The following is a 21055-nucleotide window of genomic DNA, read 5'->3' as shown; positions in this document are numbered from 1 at the left end:
TTGACTGGTTTGATCTCCTTGCTTTGATCTCCTTGAGAGCCCTAGGGACTCTCAAGAGTCTTCTGCAACACCGTAGTTCTTACTCGAAAACCCATCGCTTTGACTAGACAGACCTTTGTTGACAAGGTAACGTCTCTGCTTTTTAATATGCTCTCTAGGGTGGTCATAGCTTTTCTTCTACAGAGCAAGTGTCTTTAAATTTCATAGCTGCAGTCACCATCTGCAATGATTTTGGAGCCCAAGAAAATAAAGTCTCTCACTGTTTCCATCGTTTCCCCATCTATTTGCCATGAAGTGATGGGACCGGATGCCATGATCTTCATTTTTTCAATGTGGAGTTTCAAGCCAGCCTTTTCACTCTCCTTTTTCACTTTTGTCAAGAGGCTCTTCAGTTCCTCTTTGCTTTCTAACATAAGGGTGGTGTCATCTGCATATCTGAGGTTATTGATATTTCTCCAAGCAATCTTGATTCCAGCTTGTGCTTCATCCAGCCTGTCATTTCACATGATGTACTCTACATATAAGTTAAATAAGCAGGGCAACAATATATAGCCTTGGCATACGCCTTTCCCAATTTTGAACCAGTCTGTTGTTCCGTGTCCAGTTCTAACTGTTGCTTCTTGACCTGCATACAGATTTCTCAGGAGGCAGGTAAGGTGGTCTGGTATTCCCATCTTTTGAAGAATTTTCCACAGTGTGTTGTGATCCACACAGTCAAAGGCTTTGGCATAGTCAATAAAGCAGAAGTAGAGGTTTTTCTGGAAGTCTCTTGCTTTTTCAGTGATCCAATGGATGTTGGCAATTTGATCAGCTTGAACATCTGGAAGTTCTCAATTCACATACTTTTATTGGAGTATGTTGCTTTATACTGTCGTGTTAGTTTCTACTGTACAACAAAATGAATGAGCTCTACATGTACATATATCCCCTCCCTTTTGGACTTCCTTCCCACACAGGTCACCAAAGGGCATTACACAGAGTCTCCTACACTCCATAGTAGGTTCTCATTAGTTATTTTATATTGTTGTTGAGTCACTAAGCCGTGTCCAACTCTTTAGTGACACTGTGGACTGTGGCCCACCAGGCTCCTCTGTCCTTGAGATTTGCCTGCCTTTATCCAGGCAAGAATACTGAAGTGGGTTGCCATTTTCTCTTCCAGGGGATTTTCCCAACCCAGGGATCGAACCCACATCTCCTGCATTGGCAGTCAGATTCTTTACCCTGGAGCCACCTGCAAAGTTACATAGCATCAATAGTGCGTATATATGGCAATCCCAATCTCCCAATTCCTCCCACCCCCTCCTTTCCCCTTGGTATCCATACATTTGTTCTCTATATCTGTGTCTCTGTTTCTGCTTTGCAAATGAACTTGAATAGAATTCTCAAGAATATTGGAGAAGGAAATGGCAACCCACTCCAGTGTTCTTGCCTGGAGAATTCCAGGGACGGGGGAGCCTGGTAGGCTGCCATCTATGGGGTCGCAGAGAATCGGACACGACTGAAGCGACTTAGCAGCAGCAGAATGAAACACTTTGGCTGAAGAGAGTGGGTTTTTAACTCAGCCACAGGAGAAAAACATACAAAAATTGCCAAAAAAAAAAAAAAAGTTCCCAATTCCCAAATTCCCCTTCCAGGGCCCCAGGGTCCCAGACAGGAAACTTAGAGAAGCAAGTGCTTATTTATGAAAGAGTTTCGGTAATAATTATATAGCATTTGCCTCACGCACAAAGACTCTGAAAAGACAGCCAAGTTGTTTGAGGTCTCTTCTAGGTAAGATGGATTTAGATACCTATAAATCTCCTAGACGCAGCCAGACAGCATCAATAAACTTGAATGATGGCCCAGCACTCACATAATTAAGAAGAATTAATCCTCCCAACTCTGCAGTGATAGGTGTGTTGTCCGTAAGAGCCTCGTCAGCACTTCAAATATTTCTCAGCTGACAAAGATTGGACATTGGGGAAGACTAAACAGATGTCGTCAGACACAATCAGACAAGATCTGCTAAGGTGAATCAACCTCCCCACCCAGGGGCAAAAGAGGAAAAAGACTGTTAGGAAAGCCGAGAGTGGGCAAAGCTTATCTCCCCAGACTCTGGAAGTCACTTCACACTGGAAGTGACTCCGGAAGATTGACTTCACAAATAGAGCCGATTAGGAAATGACCCGGAGAAGGCAATGGCACCCCGCTCCAGTAACTCCTGCCTGGAAAATCCCATGGGCGGAGGAGCCTGGTAGGCTGCGGTCCATGGGGCCGCTAAGAGTCGGACACAACTAAGCAACTTCGCTTTCACTTTTCACTTTCATGCATTGGAGAAGGAAATGGCAACCCACTCCAGTGTTCTTGCCTGGAGAATCCCAGGGACGGGGGAGCCTGGTGGGCTGCCGTCTATGGGGTCGCAGAGAGTCGGACACGACTGAAGCGACTTAGCAGCAGCAGCAGCAGCAGGAAACGACCCAGCGTGGTTTCCTGTTGGACAGGATCACAGTTGGTTGGCAACACTGCTCGTCAGAGGACCTTGCTGACTGTGCCAACTTGCAAACTCTCCCGGTTCATCAGGAGATAAGGAGTTTGTGCCAGAATATGTCAACGACAGCCCTGTTTAGTTCACCTCACTTTTTAAAAATGTTTTATTTTTTATTCAGTTCTGTCGCTACGTCACATCCGACTCTTTGCGACCCCATGGACTGCAGCACATCAGGCTTCCCTGTCTATCACCAACTCCTAAAACTTGCTCAAAATCTCAGGTCCATCAAGTTGGTGGTGACATCCAACCATGTCATCCTCTGTTGTCCCCTTCTCCTCCCACCTTCAATCTTTCCCAGCATCAGGGTCTTTTCCAGTGAGTCAGCTCTTTGCATCAGGTGGCCAAAGGATTGGAGCTTCAGCTTCAGCATCATTCCTTCTAATGAATATTCAGGACTAATATCCTTTAGGATTGACTTGTTGGATCTCCTTGCAGTCCAAGGGACCCTCAAGAGTCTTCTCCAACACCACGGTTCAAAACCATCAGTTCTTTGGCACTCAGCTTTCTTCATGGTCCAATTCTCACATCCATACAAGACTACTGGAAAAGCCATAGCTTTGACTAGATGGACTATTTTGTATTGGAGTACAGCAACAGGAGAAGGGGGCAGCAGAGGATGAGATGGTTTGATGGCATCACCGACTCAATGGACATGAGTTTGAGCGAATTCCAGGAAGCAGTGAAGGACAGGGAAGCCTGGCGTGCTGCAGTCCACAGGTCACAGAGAGTTGGACAGGACTTAGCGACTGAACAGCACCTGGATGGAGTATTAGCTGCTCACGACTCACAGCTAAGAGCAACTCCAGGAGTTGTTTAGACCAGGATTTCCCTGCTCTGTCAAACACCATCACCTGCCCCCAAGCGCTCTCTTCTGCCCCATCTCAAATCCCTTATAAATGGCAGCGTTCTCTCTCCCTCCAGCCAAGACAGGGTTGGAGGGTGTCAAGTGAATGATAAGGTGGGACTTTTAATATCTCCAGGCCTAGTTCCTGGGGCAGACACACACCTGGGAAAGAAAATCCGCTGCCACATTTCAGTGAAACAAAAAATAAAATTCCTTAAAATATGTAGAGATTTATGTCCCTGGTGGTCCAGTGGCTAAGGCTCCACACTCCCCATGCCGGGGGCTTGAGCCCTGGTCAGGGAACTAGATCCCACACGCTGCAACAAAGATCACGCCCAGGGCAACGGAGATCCTGAGAACCGCAGCTAAGACCCCGGAGGCCAGATTAATTAACCAATTTTTAAAAATAGATTGAAAATATAAATAACATGAAATGAAAAAATATATATATTTCTGGTTAAGATTTTGAAAAAGAAGAAGAAAAAATTCCTGAGTACCCCCAAAACAGTGAACATACTTTGTACTCTAGACTGTGGGTTTGGTCACTGTGTCTGATGCTGTGAACATGAACATTAGTTCTGGGAATGAATTTTCATATTAACAAAGAAATATTCAACTTAACCAAATGCCTGACAGGAGTCCTCACTGACTGTTTTGAGGAAAGTAGACAACTAGAAAGATTAACAGATTTAAGTGTCTTTAAGAATAGGAGAGAAGTGTCTAACAACTGTTCGTGTGTGTGTGCAGAACAAGCCCAGGGCACTGCTCGTGGAAGGCAGGTGTGAACACACTGAGTGTGTCCACGTCCCCAACACAAGCTCCCTGCCCCATCACACGCCCAGAACACAATCCTGGACCCGCAACTTCCTCTCAAAGTCCAATTAGCTCCGCCTGACTTACCCAGACGAGAACACCAGCCGTTTTCAACAAGAGTCTGGGCTTGGATATTTCCTTTTTGACCACCAAAAATTGTTTTATTGCGACTGATAAATATTCATTATTCATGCCTTCTGAAAATGAAGTCTTTTTAATTTACAATGTTGTGTTTAATTTCTGCTGTACAGCAAAGTGACTCAGTTATATGTATATACATATTTTTTTCCATATTCTTTTCCTTCATAACTATCACAAGGCTTTGAATACAGTTCCCTGGGCTCTGATGTTTCTGATGAGTGGAGTCAGAGACCCCCGCCCTCCCCCCCGCCCCCGTGTCACGGTTATTTGAAATGTGCCTGAAGCAATGCCTGAAATTTAGTGAGTAATCAATCAATATTTATTGAATGAGCGAGTAAATATGCATGGTGTTTGGAGAACTAAAGCCGGAGCTGGGAAGATTTTTGTGAAGTTGGTGGGGGTGGGGCATGACCACCGGAGGAAGGAAGGGAGGCAGTGGGAAAGGGTGAGTGTGAGATGCTGGGCAAAAGTCATGCTGCCTCTGCAGACCACCGGAGGCCAGAGGCAGGGTCCCAGCCCCGCCCCTCTGAGCCCCCAGCTTCTTTATTACCCAGCTGAGGCTGACCACCAGGGCGCTATGCCCCACAGACCATGGCAAGGTGGTGTCCAGCACAGCGCATGACTCAGAGCCCCAATCAGGAGGCATTTCAGTCAAGGGTCCCTGCAGGATGAAAACACATCACCCTCATCTCTATCTTCATAGTCATTCGGCATTCGTTTCCCCTGCGTCTCTGCACATCGTCTTCCCTCTGTGTTGTCTGTCCAAATTTACAATTTTTTAAGGACATCAGGGGCTTCTCTTGTGGCTCAGCTGGTAAAGAATCTGCCTGCAATGCAGGAGACCTGGGTTCAATCCCTGGGTTGGGAAGATCCCCTGGAGAAGGGAACGGCTACCCACTCTACTGAATACACTCCAGTGTATTCTGGCCTGCAGAATTGCATGGACTATGCAGTCAATGGGGTCGCAAAGAGTCGGACACGACTGAGCGACTTTCACTTTCAAGGACACCAGAGTGTTAGCTCAGTCATGTCCGACTCTTTGTGACCCCATGGACTGTAGCCTGCCAGGCTCTTCTGTCCATGGGATTTCCCAGGCAAAAATACTGGAGTGGGTTGCCATGCCCTCCTCTAGGGGATCTTCCTGACCCAGGGGTCAAACCTGTGTCTCCTGTATTGCAGGCAGGTTCTTTACTATCTGAGCCATCAAGGAGGTTCCATTGGGAATTAGAGTCCACCCTAATGATCTGGTCTTAACTTGAAGATGGCAACAGAGACCCTATTTTCAAATAAAATCACATTCTGAGGAGTGAAATAAGGATGAAGCCAGCCTATAGATGCCCCAGAAAAGGGAAACTAGAAAGTCACAGAGACAGGATTTCAGATGAAAATGCCCCCAAACCTGCACTTTTGCTTTATCCCATGTTTCCTCTCATAGCTACATCACCAGAATTCAAATAAGGTTTCTCTAGTTTTTCTTTCCTCTCAAGAAATATTTTGTTGTTAATTCTCTAACCTGGAGTCACATGGGCCTTTTCCTCCAACCTGAAGTCGCCTTGCTGAGCTCCAGGCCCGATGTCTGCCAGTGCCCTTACGAGGCTTTCTGTGAATTTCTCCAAGGCTCAGGCACTTGGTTCCAGGTCCTCTCTGTTCTCAAAACAACATTCCTCCACCTTCTGAGCAATAGAAATTATAGCGAAGTTAAGCCAGAAATCAAGCTGTATAAACTCACAATCACAGTGACCAACTTGGTATTATCACCATAGACCAGAATCCACTGGGAGCAAAAATCCCAAAACCCCTCGACAAGAATGTCAAAGGTCATTTACTCCTTCTCCCTCAAAGTAGATGTTGCCAATTGGCCTCTCAACGTGTGTCTACCACTCTCTTTGCACATATGCAAAAAAAAAAAAATTAGTACAGAAGTATGTGGGGAAGAGCTTTGTTTACACACCCTCAGAAGGAACAAGGTAGCTTCACATTGGCATGAGCACACTTTAAATGTATTAGGGCTTATCATGTCACGGAAGAATGACAAATGAGATTTAGTGATACTCCTGGTGACTAAGACCATGATTAAGAACTGGCTGTAAAGAGCTCTCTTCATAGACTGGAGCCGTGTATTATGACCTTCTTATGAATTCAAGAACTCCGAGAATGAAAGCTTAAGGAGCGAATAAGCTTTGTTCCTGCCATGATTTAATGGACAAGAGGGACAGCGTCCTTGAAATGGATTATTATTATTTTTTACTGTAAGGTGAGTGAAATCTCAGTAAAAGACAAAATCTCTCCCTGCCCGCTCCGCCCTCACACTTCCACACAGGAACATGCCCTGGGGAAGTCAGTCTGGAAAGAACCAAAGCTGAGAATCCAGCAGTGACCGCGTCTGACATTGTCTAACAGAGGGAGACTGAGTGGCTTCAGTGGAGACAGATAGAACGCTGTGAGTCTGCGGTGTGAGCCAGAGATGGATGGACTTGGCCACAGCCTCACCTCTCATTGGACTGCCAATACCTCCAATGCCGGTTCGAGGCCCTGACGCCAGGGCCAGCCTGAGTTCTGCAGTTTCCTCCCACCCCAGGGTACGGCTCTTCTAGAAAATGTTCACACGGCCTTTCAGGAAGGGGTCAGGGAAGGTTATTTTAATATGTGTGGAGAAATGGAAGGGTCCTTCTTCATGGGAACTCAGCTGTCCACTCACCTATAAAATCTAAGCTGGAAACTTGGCAGCAACCTGGTGAGGCATCACAGTGTCTCTTGGTGGGAGCCTACAGCTTTTTCTGCTCACGCAAGGCAAGCCAGATTGTCAGCACTACATGTCTTCACCAGAGATAATCGTGAGTTACTGGACATAGCCGCAGATTTCTGCAGGTCAGAGAGACTTGGTGGCCAGTCCAGCCCTTTTTCATCACCAGTGTCCCTGGGGGCTGGGATCTTCAGTCACCTGTTCAGCCCTGTTGCCCACTGTACTATTTATTGAGTTGGCCAAGAAGTCCATTTGGGTTTTTCTAGACAATGTTACGGAAAATCCAAATGGACTTTTTGGCCAACTCAACACATCCACTAGCCTCTAACACTTAATGGCTGCATCCTACCTTGTGTTTCTTCAGAATCCTTCCTTCCCCTTGGCCACAGGAAGCCCGGCTCCTGGGCAGTAGTTTCTACCGTTAATCTTGGCCTACAGAAGACAGCCACCACTGGCTTCTCAAAGATGCTGGTGACTCCCTCGTGCAGTCTTTATCGGCATGGTGACTGAGTGTCCTCCAGACTCTTTTAGGGAACAAGCAGGTTTCCTCCTCATGCAATAAATCCTCTCCAAACTGCACACTTCCCTGAACCTCCTGACCTGTTTTGCAAATCCCTGACAACAGACTTCTAAATCTTTCATTTCCTGTGTTCTCCCTCGTATTCAAACTTCGGGGAGTCAGCTCAGCTGTATCTTAGGACCTGCTCCAGGAGTTCCTGCCTATACTCAGTTATGAATCCCAGAAGGATGCTCCACATTCATCAGCTCACCATTTTTCACCCTGGAGTCTATCCCTCCCACCATCACCTTCAAGCTCCATCCCCATTCATTCTCTTACTTTTGTCCATTCCTTCTACCCAGGTCCTCTTTCACTGAGGAGGCATCTCTTCCCATAGCAGAAACTGGATTTCTCCAGCTGGGCTAGAGTGGAAACTGATTCAGCTGTTGGTCTGGAGACAATGAGGGAAATGGGAGCAGATTTTGAGGAGGAAAAGCATCATCTTCAAGGTATTGGCCTAACTAAGATCTCATCATGGTCTCCAGGTCATAGCAGAAGTGTTCTCTGTGAATAGTGTTAGTTTCTCAGTCACGTCCAGGTCTTTGCAGACCCACGGACTGAAACCCACCCGGCTCCTCTGTTCATGGAATACTGGAGTGGGTTGCCATTTCTCTCTCCAGAAGATCTTCCTGACCCAGAAATAGATCCCAAGTCTCCCGCATTGCAGTCAGATTCTTTACCGTCAGAGCCACCAGGGAAGCCCTCTTCGGGAACAGAGTCTACTGCTTTTTCCCACCTTGAGACTTCAGGAGGACCTCAGAGTTCCAAGTGGAAGAGGAAATGGGGGCCACGTGGGGAACAGAGGGTCCTTTAGAGGAGACCCACATCATGCATACCTGTGGGAGCACTGTCCTGGGGCACAAGCAGGTTTTATCACCAACCGAAACAAAACAAGGAGTGGATGTATCAGTTAAGTTACCCCATCATAACGTCTCCCCCACACAGCAAGCATGAGTCGGGAATTACCCCAAACATACCTTTTAGGTCTCAACCTCTTGCACGTTTCAAGATTTTACAGGAAACATTCATTCTTACAGCTCCTCAAATGATCCCAAAATATGAGAAATCTGTCTCTGCTCTCTTAAGTGCTCTAAGTGGTTTTTCCCTGTACAGAGCATCTGTCACTAGCCCAGGAAAGTGGTCCAGGAACAGGAAGATCAGCAAGGCAGTACTTCTCAGGGCAGCCTCACGAAGCCACTTCCACGGCCACTGAGAGATCAATGGATAACGTGCAAAGAAGGTGTGCTGATTCTCCAGCTGTCATGGGCTCACAGGAGATGCATGGAATGCCCCTGGCAGGCGGGAATATCAGTGCCATTAATGTGCCACTGTGTCAGGTGGGGACTCTGGGGGCTGGATGGAAAGTCATTTGTTAAGGGGCCCATTTAATCTCCTGCCAGGCCATTAGCATATTTAAATAGTTTTCTTCTGGCTTCAGCACTCTGATTAAAACTGCCGACAAGGATAAGAAGTTCTGCTTGATGGGGTGAAACATGGCCAACAACGTGGATTCTGATTGGTTGATCGCAGGGCAGGTGTGAGTCTATGGGGCCAGAGAACCTAACCCCACAGGTGAGACATTACGGAGTAGAACCTGCATCGCTTTACAGGGTGAGCAGCCCCTCACCCTAGCCCACAACATTTCTGTGTCACGTGTGACCCACTGTGAAAGAGCCCATGATTTATTGATATATAATGTCTTTACTAAATCATCATGCCTCCATGAGTATTGTTGTTCAGTCGCTAAGTCATGTCCAACTGTTTACAACACCATGGACTGCAGCATGCCAGACTCCCCTATCCTTCACTATCTCCCAGAGTTTGCTCAAACTCATGTCCACTGAGATGGTGATGCTATCTAACCATCTGATCCTCTGCCACCCACCTCTCCTTTACCTTCGGTCGTTCCCAGCATCAGGGTCTTTCCCTGTGAATTGGCACTTTGCATCAGAGTATTGGAGCTTCAGCTTCCGCATCAGTCCTTCCAATGAATATTCAGGACTGATTTCCTTTAGAATTGACTGGTTTGATTTCCTTGTAGTCCAAGGGACTCTCAAGAGTCTTCTCCAACACCACAGTTTGAAAACATCAATGCTTTGGCACTCAGCTTCTTTATAGTCCAACTCTCACAACCATAAGTGACTATTGGAAAAACCATAGCTTTGACTACATGGACCTTTGTTGGCAAAGTGATGTCTCTGCTTTTTAATACACTGTCTAAGTTAGTCATAGCTTTCCTTCTCAGGAGCAAACATCTTAGATGAATGAAAAAATTTAAAAATGCCATAGATTAGGACATTTCATGCCTTCCCTGTAAATTTACTCTGTAAATTTTGTCTAGGTTTTCAAATGCCTGGAGAGGTTTGCATCATGGTCACTACAGAAATGGAGCCTGGGGGGTTTCCTGGCAGTGATGCAGTAAGTAGCAGCTGAGGAAGCAGAGGGGATGAATTACTCTCCACTTTGGGCTGGACTCACCTGTGCTGTGTCCTTCAGCCCCACTGCAATGAAGCAAGAATGATCCATGTCATACACTGTCTTATAGAGGAATCCTTGCGTGGGTTTGTTTTTTAGGAGGAGAGTTGAAGAAGAGATATATCTGGTAATGTTTAACAGGAAGCCTCAGGGAAGAGTGAAATAAATCTCTCTAAATCTGATCCCTTCCCCTGTACCGTTCTGAAAAGAGGCTGACGACCCCTTCCCCAGCACTCGCTCACTCCCTTCCACCCTCCTGCACGTCCCTTCATCGCTGCTTCTGAAAGAGATGGTGCCTCGGAGCTCTTTAAGATGCCAGATTATTGCCATAAAACGCAATGTGATACAAGGACAGATCAAATTTATGGAATGCCTTTTACGAGACGATCCCAAAGGGCTCCACATAATGGCTATAAAATTGTGAAACACATTGTGGAACAGATTTAATTTTTAAAGCAGCTGAAAATATATATTAATGATTTACCATCCCCATTCCTCATTAGAGGTCTTTAGGAATACTAATAAAATGACTCTACCTATAATTATTTCCATCCAAGTGTTTCTTCGTGGAATTCAATCTGATCGTATAGCATGTAATTGACCGATCAAGATAACGTTCTGAAGCGGGTGGGGGGAACGGGGGGTTGTTTCAGCCAAACAGCCATCTGATTTTGTCATTAGCTTCCTCCTCTTCCTGCACCATCTGCTCAGCCTTCACCTGCTTCACTTGGCTTGGATTTGCTTACAATTATGCATTGTCTGAACATCATTCAGGTAATGTAAGTTGGATGGAAATCTGTCCTTGATAGACAAGGCGCGTGGATCCAGGTCTACTGTGTAATTGCTGTGTGCAAATGCTACCCATTGTTTAAGATCTGACTCGGGGCCCCTTCCTTACCTGGCAAAGGTGGTGATGTTTCCCCAACGTGCTCTCTGACCGCCCTACCCTTTCCCTGTCTGCCTTTTATGTCACCAGCTAGAAGGCAGCAGAACCAAGGACCTCTTCACCCAGCGAGTGGGGGTAATAGATTCAACTGGGGAACAGTCCAAGGAGCTGTGTAGATGCACTGTGTGTGTGTGTAGGGGGGGGTCTGTCCTACAGGACAAGTGTCAGGGCAGTTTTGTTAGCGGGGTTCCCAGCAGGCAGTCTGGGATGCAGAGCCGTCTGAGATAAGAGCGGTCTTGGAAACATCCAGGAACACTGGGGCTCCGAAGGATTGCAGCCCCTCTTCCCAGGGATTGAGGCCCCTGGTGCTGTGGGAAGCTGAGTGGAGTGTAATCCCCGTCCCCGGTCCAGCAGGCTTGTGGTCCACGCACCCCAGGGTCACTGCTCCCCAGTAATATACATTCAGGAAATATACTGAATGCCTGGAAAAGACTGAACAGGAGGAGGAATCGGGTACCAGTCCGAAGTCTACGGCAGGAAGTCACCAGGCAGGACATGCAGAGCCAGGCCAGGCTGTCAGGCTTGAACAGGCCACAGCCTGGGAGCCAGGGGCCCTGGTTGTGACCATGACCTCCTCTCACCTGGCGATTGGCCATGACCGCTGTGCCTGGTTCCGCACCAGCCTCAGTCTCCTGCTTCAGTCTCACACCCACCCGCCCCATGCCCCCTCCCCTACATCACCCCATGCCATGCCTGGCCCTCTGATGCCAGGCACAGACATTCCTGATACCCACTAGCCCGTGCTTATAGCTCCAGCACCCCATCCCGTCTGCCCGGGACGGCACATTGCTCCGGGCTCTCCCGTCCCTCCTGTCCCTCCCCACCGGGGAGGCCGTCACCTACGTGCAGCACTTTGCCCACCTGTGGATGCCTGCATCTCCTGCCCCTGGACCCACACTCCCCCCAGAGTCGTGCCCACGCTCACCTATGACAGCGCGGAGTCAACCCGCTTCCAGTTAAACGTTCAACATCTATTTATGTCAACGCCCTGCAGCCATGATCAACAAACAAGCCAAAATGGAGAAAAATGGGCACCTTCTCAAGAAATAAGCCCAGGACACTCTGAGCTCAGAAGCACCCAGGCAGCTGGCACCTGCCTTGAACTAGATGGATGGTCACTGAGGGCAGAGCTGAGGCTGAGAAGAGCCCGGAGGAGGAGGGGGGACCCACATCCCGGTCCTGCCTGGAGTGAGAACGAGCCTTTCATTCCTCCCAGGACTTGTCCTCTGCTCTCTGGAGAGAGGACTCCTGAGAGCCCGGTGGAGGTCCCCTCCTCGCCAGGGGAGCCTGTCCTGCATGGGGAGGATGGTGGCAGAAATCCAGGGCCCCTGGTGGGTGAAGCCGGAGTGTTGATCACCGAGGAGCACTTCCTGGACACAGTCTCTCATGGCCCCTTTCCCTTCTCTCCCCATCTCATAACCCTGTAACTTTCCCCTCACGTCACTACCCTGGTGTCTGCGGTAAATTGTCAAGAGTTGTGTGTTGCTGAAAACCAACCGTGTATCTTATTTCAAGCAGAGAAAGTGCGGCAAGAACCTCCCCTTCATCCCTTCCTCTGGGCATCCATCCTTTGGTGGTTCAGTATCTATTTCTGGGGAAGGAGAGAACTAAACGGTGCTGATTTAGGAGACAAGGGACCTGGGCTGTGCTCTCCGCTGTGCCTGGAACTCGCCGTGTGACCTCCAGCAAGTTAGTTAACTTCTCTGGCTCTCTTATCTACACAGTGAAGTTGGGGGCTATGATTCTTTCTAATCTCCCCTCCAGCTTTTCTCTTCGATAATTCATGGCTTGCAAAACCGCAGAAGGCTTCATCATTTTTGACTGATCTCATTAATACAAATGAAGGGAAAGAATCTGGCATTTTTTTAAGAACAGCAGCCCAGAACTCAGCACGTCACCATTCTCCGGGGATGGGTTTGGTGATCCCCGGAAGGGAAAAGCTCCTTACTGCTTAATCCCTATCTCTCCAACAAGCCAGACATAAAATCCTTTAATCAAATCTAATAAACTCAGCTAAGCTTCAGAATGGGGCTAAGAAATAACTAATGTGTTTTCTGTCCATCCAGATTTATTCACACGGTCCCCTTTGTACATGTGCTCCCAGCTGATGCCGGGAACAAACAGGGATGGCGGAAAGCAAATAAGTACCACGAGGAGCCCTGAGGCTGTGGGAGCCACTAGAGTGCCGTTTGCAAAGGATGCTCTCCTCACCCTTACTGAGAAGAGGGTTGATCTCACTGTGGATTAGGAAGGAGGGTCAAGGCAAACTCCACCCCAGGTATAGGCAGGTAGGGCATCAGAGCTGGCTGTCAGCGCCCAACTCTTGTTATCCCACAGTGTCCGTGATTTTTTTCCTACTTCCGTGCATTTGCAAATAGTCTTCCTTGACCTGGAAAATGCATCCAGTTTCTCTGATGTCTATTCCAGCATATGCAGTGTACACACCACTGCACTTCCTCTGCTGGGAAGTGAACAATGTTATGCAGTGGGTCAAATATCCTATAGGCCCTTGGTCAGTGGTGCCAGTTAAGACCCAGCAGGCAGGAAAGAAAAACGCATACTTAGAATACGCATCAGTTCTAGGAAGACAAGTGGCTTCCCTCTCATGGATGGAGTTGGTCCAGGGCAGTCACTTTGTTACCAGACATCTGTTTGGTCTCTTCAAGGGATGGACCCATACTGGGGTTTAGGGTTTGTCACTGACTACACTAAAGACTTTGACTGTGTGGATCACAACAAACTGTGGAAAATTTTCAAGAGATGGGAATACCAGACCACCTGACCTGCCTCCTGAGAAACCTGTATGCAGATCAAGAAGCAATAATTAGAACCAGACATGGAACAATGGACTGTTTCCAAATTGGGAAAGGAGTACATCAAGACTGTATATTGTTGCCCTGCTTATTTAACTTATATGCAGAGTACATCATGAGAAATGCGGGGCTGGATGAAGCACAAGCTAGAATCAGGATTTCTGGGGGAAATATCAATGACCTCAGATATGCAGATGACACCACCCTTATGGCAGAAAGGGAAGAGGAACTAAGGAGCCTCTTAATGAAAGTGAGAGAGGCAAGTGAAAAAGCTGGCTTAAAACTGAACATTCAAAAAATGAAGATCATGGCATCCGGTCCCATCACTTCATGGTAAGTAGATGCGGACACAATGGAAAGAGTGAGAGACTTTTTATTTTCTTGGGCTCCAAAATCACTGCAGATGGTGACTGCATCCATGAAGTTAAGATGCTTGCTCAGTGGAAGAAAAGCTACGACCACCCTAGACAGCATATTAAAAAGCAGAGACATTACTCTGCTGACAAAGGTCTATCTAATCAAAGCTATGGTTTTTCTAGTAGTCATGTATGGATGTGAGAGTTGGATTATAAAGAAAGCTGAGTGCCGAATAACTGATGCTTTTGAACTGTGGTGCTAGAAAAGACTCTTTTGAATCCCTTGGCCTGCAAGGAAATCCAACCAGTCAATCCTAAAGGAAATCAACCCTGACTATTCACTGAAAGGACTGATACTAAAGCTGAAGCTGCAATACTTTGGGCACCTGATGTGAAGAATTGACTCATTGGAAAAGACCCTGGTGATGGGAAAATTTGAAGGCAGGAGAAGGGAATGACAGAGGATGAAATGGTTGGATGGCATCACTGACTCAGTGGACATGAGTTTGAGCCAGCTCCGGGAGTTGGTGATGGACAGAGAGGCCTGGTGTGCTGCAGTCCATGGGGTCGCAAAGATCTGGACACCACTGAGCGACTGAACTGAACTGAACTTGCTGCTGACATGATGGACACCAGCACAGGCGGTAGCTAGATCAGCCTCGGCAAGTGGTCTCCACGCTGCCTGGTCTCCATCCCAGCCATCCATGGCCATGTTATGCATGCATGTACGGTGTCAGCCCTGGTGGCCCGACTCCAACCAGCCAGGCCTTTCTGTACAGTTGGTTTACCGAGCCTTCTGAAGTAGCTTCTTCCATGATACCAGCACTGCCATGTGATAAAGCTCTTCAGGCTTCGCGCTCGCTGCCTTTGGCTCATCTCTACACCTCTCTCCTTGCTACCGATGCCGCACTGTAGCTCTTTCCAGGGCCCTAACCACCCAAGCCATTTGCCACTTGGTTCAGGCCCCTTCAAATTCCTTGGGAAAATAGGAAGTTAATGTAACCATGTGACAAGACTATAAACGTATACTATTGTCCTTCCCAAGTAAATGGGAAGAATGTCTGATACTCTTTTCTGATAAGGATCAGGGCAGATCAATGACCATGTGCCGAAATACGCGTGCATGCATGCATGTTCATCTGCTCCAACAACAATGCCGTGCGTGGGATGTCAGCTGCACGTGGGGCTACTACCTGGGTAATGTGGCTGTTGTCCACTTTCATCCCCCTAGAGATGAGAGACAGAGAGGGGGAGAGAGCTGGTAAAGTAAATGAATGGATGATGAGTATCACGGCCCGTGCAGCCCCTCGGTTTTTAAAGGTTCCGGTAACATGTGTCCTCCCCCTGGGGTGTGGCACTGCGTGGGGAACTTGTATCTCGGTCATGGCAAGGCAATGTTAGAGCTTTGGCTTGGCTTCCCCTGCAACGATAATAGCTCTTTCCTTCAGGATGAAATACCAATATTGAATTCTGCCAATTACCATGTATGTCTAGCCCAGTTATAAATTCAAGGGCAGGGAAATTAACCACAGGGTGAACCCAAACTCAGTGGACCCACTGCTAGCCACTCTGGGCCAAGTTTCCACTAATCAGTCAGTCCTCTCTGGGGGGAGGAGGGGACACCTGATGACGCTTTAGGTCCACAGGTCTCCGTGTCAACACACACTTCACATTGTATGTGCCACTTCTGCCCACTTACCGAGCAACCTGGAAAGTTACTGGTTTTGCGTGGGGCCCAGAACAACAGAAGGCTTTCCTCTTGGCCTTCGGAAGCAGAATTATGACCAGAAGTATTGTCTTTATTTGGAGATTAAGGATGGTGTAAGGAGATGTGTGTGGGTGCCAAGTAGACAAGGGGTAGACTTGTGATGGTTAATTTTCTGTGTCAACTTTACTGGGTTATCAGTGGGGGGAGGGGATACAGGGGCAGATATTTGGCCAGACATCACTCTGGATGTTTCTGGATGAAGTTAACAGTTGAACTGATAAAGAAAAGCAGATTGCCCTCCCTAATGTAACAGGCTTCAATCAGATGATGCTCTGAATGGGACAGAAATTCTGAGTAGGAAAAAAGAAAGAAAGAAAGAAATGCTGAGTAGGAAGGAAGTTCTCCTTCTGGCTGCTATCAAGCTGGAACATGGGATTTTTTTCCCTGCCTTTGAACTTGAACTGAAATATCAGCTCTCCCTGAGTCTCTAGATTGCTGACCACAGATTTGGGGACTTGTCAGCTTCCATAATGACATGAACCAATCCCTTATTTTACATACATACATATACCAGGCTTCCCAGGTGTCATTAGTGGTTAAGAACCCCCTGCAATGCAGGAGACCTAAGAGATGAGGGTTCAATCCCTGGGTGGGGAAGATCCCCTGGAGAAGAAAACAGAGACCCATGCCAGTGCTCTTGCCTGAAGAATCCCATGGACAGAGGAGGCTGGAGGGCTACAGTCCATAGCATCAGAAACAGTTGGACACGACTGAAGTGACTTAGCACGTGCACACACATGTACCACATACACACCCACACACATCCTTTTAGTCTTCTTTTGCTGCATAACCCTGATATAAGCCTTTATATGTTAATTGCTAGACCCTTCTGCATGAGGGTCAAGTTCACCTATGTCCTACTTCTGCTCTACGGTGAAAACTGTCCTAAGCCTGAATGCACTTGGGGACGTCCAGGGTTGATACAAACATTGAGTCCTATTCCTGCCTGCACACCAAGTGAGTGAAACAAAGGCTTGCAAGCTACTTGCAGACCTTGTGATCCTCTCACCGAATCCAGGGAGGACTAACTCTAACCTCAGTGAATGTACGCTCTTAGATGGCATGTTTTCCCGCTGTGCCTATTGACTGAGCCTTTGCCGAGGCATCTATATCCAGGGCAATGTCAAGTGTAGCTATTTTTTAATTTATGGATTTATTTTTGGTTGCCCTGCGTCTTCATTGCTGCACGGGCTTTTCTCTAGCTGTGGTGAGCAGAGGCTATTCTTCGTTGTGGTTCATGGGCTCCTCATTGTAGTGGCTTCTCTTGTTCTCCAGGCATGAGGTCTTCAGGATTTATGGCATGTGGGCTCAGTCGTAGCTGTGGTTCTCAGACTCTACAGCACAGGCTCAATAGTTGAGATGCACAGGCTTAAAAACTCCATGGCGTGTGGGATCTTCCCTGACCAGGGATCAAACCTGTGACCCCCTGCATTGGCAGGTGGATTCTTAAACACCGGACCACCAGGGAAGCCCCAAGGGTAACTATCACAACCCTGGTTTCAGGCGTGTTCCTGTGCTTGAAGACTGAGTCCACTCCAAGTTATCAGGCCACAAGAGCCTCGTGAGCAGCGGCCCTAGTCTGCGGCCAGCTCTCCCCGAGCACTATGCATTGCCATGGGCTAGAGCAGAGAGGGGAAGCATTCAGCACTTTCCTTTTCCTTGGCCGGCTGCAGGCAGAATGGAAGATGCAGGGTAGCCATCTGGGGCTCTTGTTGCGTCATTTGTCATGAAAATGAGGTATTAGAATTTCAGCGTCTAATATGCTCCCTGAGTTATAGTGGAGCGTGGGGCTGCTCCTCTGGTGTATCTCCCATAAAAATGCAGCTTTGTCAAAGGCTGACGGCCAGCGAGCAGTGCAAAAGTGCCTCGGCAAAGCACACGCTTCGTGTCGAAACGGCTTACGTTGCAGAAAAAATGACGATCGGTCAAAATGGCACATGAGGGAGGAGCTCACATACCTAGAGGAAGCCGTTTCAGCCCTCGGAAAACACCTGGAAGGTGACTCGGTGGATAAAGGAGCATCATGGAGCCTGTGTAACAGCAGATTGCTTGGTGGCTCCCAGGTTGCTGATACCCCACTAAGCCCTCGTGCTCCCCGAGACCACCAGGCCTTGTCTTGTGCGTAGAGGAGGAGGCAGTGTGTGATATTTCCCCAAAGAACACCTGCCTGAGAGTACCTCCCCACCCACCCAACACTGTGCACAAACATCCACCATTAGACTTACTTTTTGAGAGCCATGTGGAGTTAGATGCCTTTGCTGTTGTTCAGTCACTCAGTCGTGTCTGACTCTTTGCGACCCCATGGACTGCAGCACACCAGGTTTCCCTGTCCTTCACCATCTCCCAGAGCTTCCTCAAACCTATGTCCATTGAGTCGGTGATGCTTTCTAGCCATCTCATCCTCCAGCCCCCTTTTCCTATTGCCTTCAGTCTTTCCCAGCATTAGGGTCTTTTCCAATGAGTCAATTCTTCGCATCAGGTGGCCAAAGGATTGGAGCTTCAGCTTCAGCATCAGTCCTTCCAATGAATATTCAGGGTTGATTTCCTTTAGGGATTGACTGGAGTCAAGGAGTTTTATCTCCTTGGAGTCCAAGTTACTCTCAAGAGTCTTCTCTAGCACCACAACTTGAAAGCATCAATTCTTCGGCCTTCTTAACGGTCTAACTCTCACATCTATACATGACTACTGGAAAAACCATAGCTTTGACTATATGGACCTTTGTCAGCAAAGTGACGTCTCTGCTTTTAAACCAAGTTAGATGTCTATCTTTCCAGGGAAAGATAGTACATTCAACATTTTGTAGTGTTCATTTAGAAGGAAAGACTAGGGCCAGTTGTCAAGAGCTCTAGGAAAGAATATTTTAATTCCACGAGCGCCCAACACAGAAAGGGTTCCTCGATCACAGGACACATTTGGATAATGATCAGATGGTCTTCTTCCTATGTTGGGTAGGAAGCTGGAGCAGATGGGCCCCAGGTTCCTTCTGACTCAGATGTCCTGTAATTTATTTTACCATTAATTCAGAATAGGGGGAACAAGGGGATTCTCCTCCTCTTTGGAAAGATATTAAGAATGTTAACAGATCACTGGGCAGGGAAATGTAGGTTCTGTGTGTGTCCATGGGGGATGCCCATCTGTTAAGTAGAGAAGTTGTTTGCATTCCCTAAGGCTCTTCTCATTCTGAAATTCCACAATTCTTCAGCCTGGGTGAGTCATGTGGGATCCTCCTTATCTCTTTAGGGAGGCAGAATAATACTATCACACCAAGCAGCAAAGAGACTAAATCTAGCACCAATTCTCATCGATTGGCAGTGGCTATTTAAAATGACTACATCAAAGAAGGATCTGAGGCCAAGTCCAAAGAGAAGTGGGGAGTACTTTCATGAATAATTGTGTCTGTCAGAAGGTCTAGAGTGTGGAAATGTTGACAATAAGTACCATATTTGTCAGCCCTACAGTAAACCCTTAAAAATCCAACTTTGTCAGTTTCAACAGTCACAGGTGATTGCTCAGCCAAGACATGTCAAATAAAAGACAGCGGTTGAACTGGACTGAGAGGCTGAGTGAGGTCACTGATCACAGGCAGGAAGGTCACCAAGGTCTCGGTGCCCCAAACTCAGCCCCTGGGGGTCCAGCCTCTTCCTCACCCTATAGCATCGTCATTCTCTGTCTAGCCTGTGTGAAGGTATCCTTCAAACATTTCCACTACATTCTATTCCATTTTCAAAGGGAAATGACAAATTGATTTTGAAGACTTGAGAAGGCTCCTGGAAAAAAAGAGCGCTCATAAATATTAACAGATTATTGTATAAAGCCTTTGCTCCTGTGCAGGAAGGTTTAAGATTTATAAAAGTGCTTTCTGAGGTGCAAAGCTGTACAACTTCAATGCATCATTAATGTTATTAATAATAATTGGTCCTTCATGTCTCCAAAAGAGGCATCTAAACACATTGTGTGGACTTCCCTGGCAGTCCAGTGGTCAGGACTTGACACTTTCACTGCCAGGGGTGTGGGTTCAATCCCTGGGGAGGAAAATAAGACCCCAAAAGGTGCCTGGCATGGTTAAAAACAAACATTGTGGACAATGAAAATTCAGTGAAACAGTCCACTCTAACGTGAGGAAGTTTGCTAGAGAAGTAATTTATAATGGAACAGATAAAACTGGATGAAATGAACAAAAGACACATCCCCGGGCAGCAGGTACCACACCCTCCAGTCACCCTGCATCTCTTTTTTCTAACGCACCTTTTTCTAAAAATTTCTAAAATAATACGAGGATTGAGAATAAAGAAGTGCGCAGCTCTCCACGAAACTTTTCAATGAAAAAAACTCAATGGCTGAGCCTCCCAAGGCAGCAGGAAGCGTGGTTGACGGAAAACCTGGAGGTTGATTCCACAGTAGGAAAAGGAGCTTTGGGCAAACAGGTTCACTATTTTCCCAAAGATGAGGCAGATTTTAAATTTCTTGGTATGAGCTGATTTAAGTCACCCCCAGCCCAAATGTGAAAGGCAGAAAAACATTAACTCCAAGCCGCCTCTAAGCTTGTCTTGGTCTGCTGTCTTCAGAGAAACAGAACCAATAGGAAACATTCCTACCCATGAGCTGTCGGAGGGAGAGGTTTTGAGGAGCTGGCGTGTGAGACTGTAGGGGCTTCCCAGTCTGAAATCTGTAGGACTGGAAATCCAGGTAGGAGCTGAGGCTGCAGTCATTTTTTTAACTTTTTATTTTATTTTTAAATACTTTTTACTCTTTTATTTACTTGGCTGCACTGGGATCTGGTTTCCTGACCAGGAGTTGAACCTGGGCCCCCTGCTTTGGAAGCACAGCATCTTAGCCACTGGACCACCAGGGAAGTCCTCAGTCTGCAGTCTCCTTCTCAGGGAAGCCTCAGTTTTTGCTCTGTGGCAAACTGAATGTTTGTATCCCTTGAGAATTCATCTGCTGAAGTCCTAATGCTCGAGTGATGGTATTTGGTGATGAGAGACAATCGGGAGGCGATTGGGGTTAGTTGAGGTCATGAGGATGGGGCCCCATGGTGGGATTAGTGCCCTCAGAGTCTGAGACACAGA

At 47.3% G+C, this 21055-nt stretch overlaps 1 long non-coding RNA gene across 1 annotated transcript; it reads left to right on the top strand.

Moving 5' to 3' along the window:
* Window positions 1-8741: 8741 nt before the first annotated feature.
* Window positions 8742-10592, top strand: LOC129658779 (uncharacterized). Its single transcript, XR_008717514.1, has 3 exons — window positions 8742-8867; window positions 9066-9199; window positions 9969-10592. It is a non-coding gene; the product is annotated as an uncharacterized LOC129658779 (long non-coding RNA).
* Window positions 10593-21055: the final 10463 nt, after the last annotated feature.

Source organism: Bubalus kerabau, chromosome 8, assembly GCF_029407905.1.
Source record: "Bubalus kerabau isolate K-KA32 ecotype Philippines breed swamp buffalo chromosome 8, PCC_UOA_SB_1v2, whole genome shotgun sequence".
NCBI lineage: Eukaryota > Metazoa > Chordata > Mammalia > Artiodactyla > Bovidae > Bubalus > Bubalus kerabau.
Note: the sequence above shows the minus strand (reverse complement) of the source record. Positions and strands in the feature narration are given on the sequence as shown.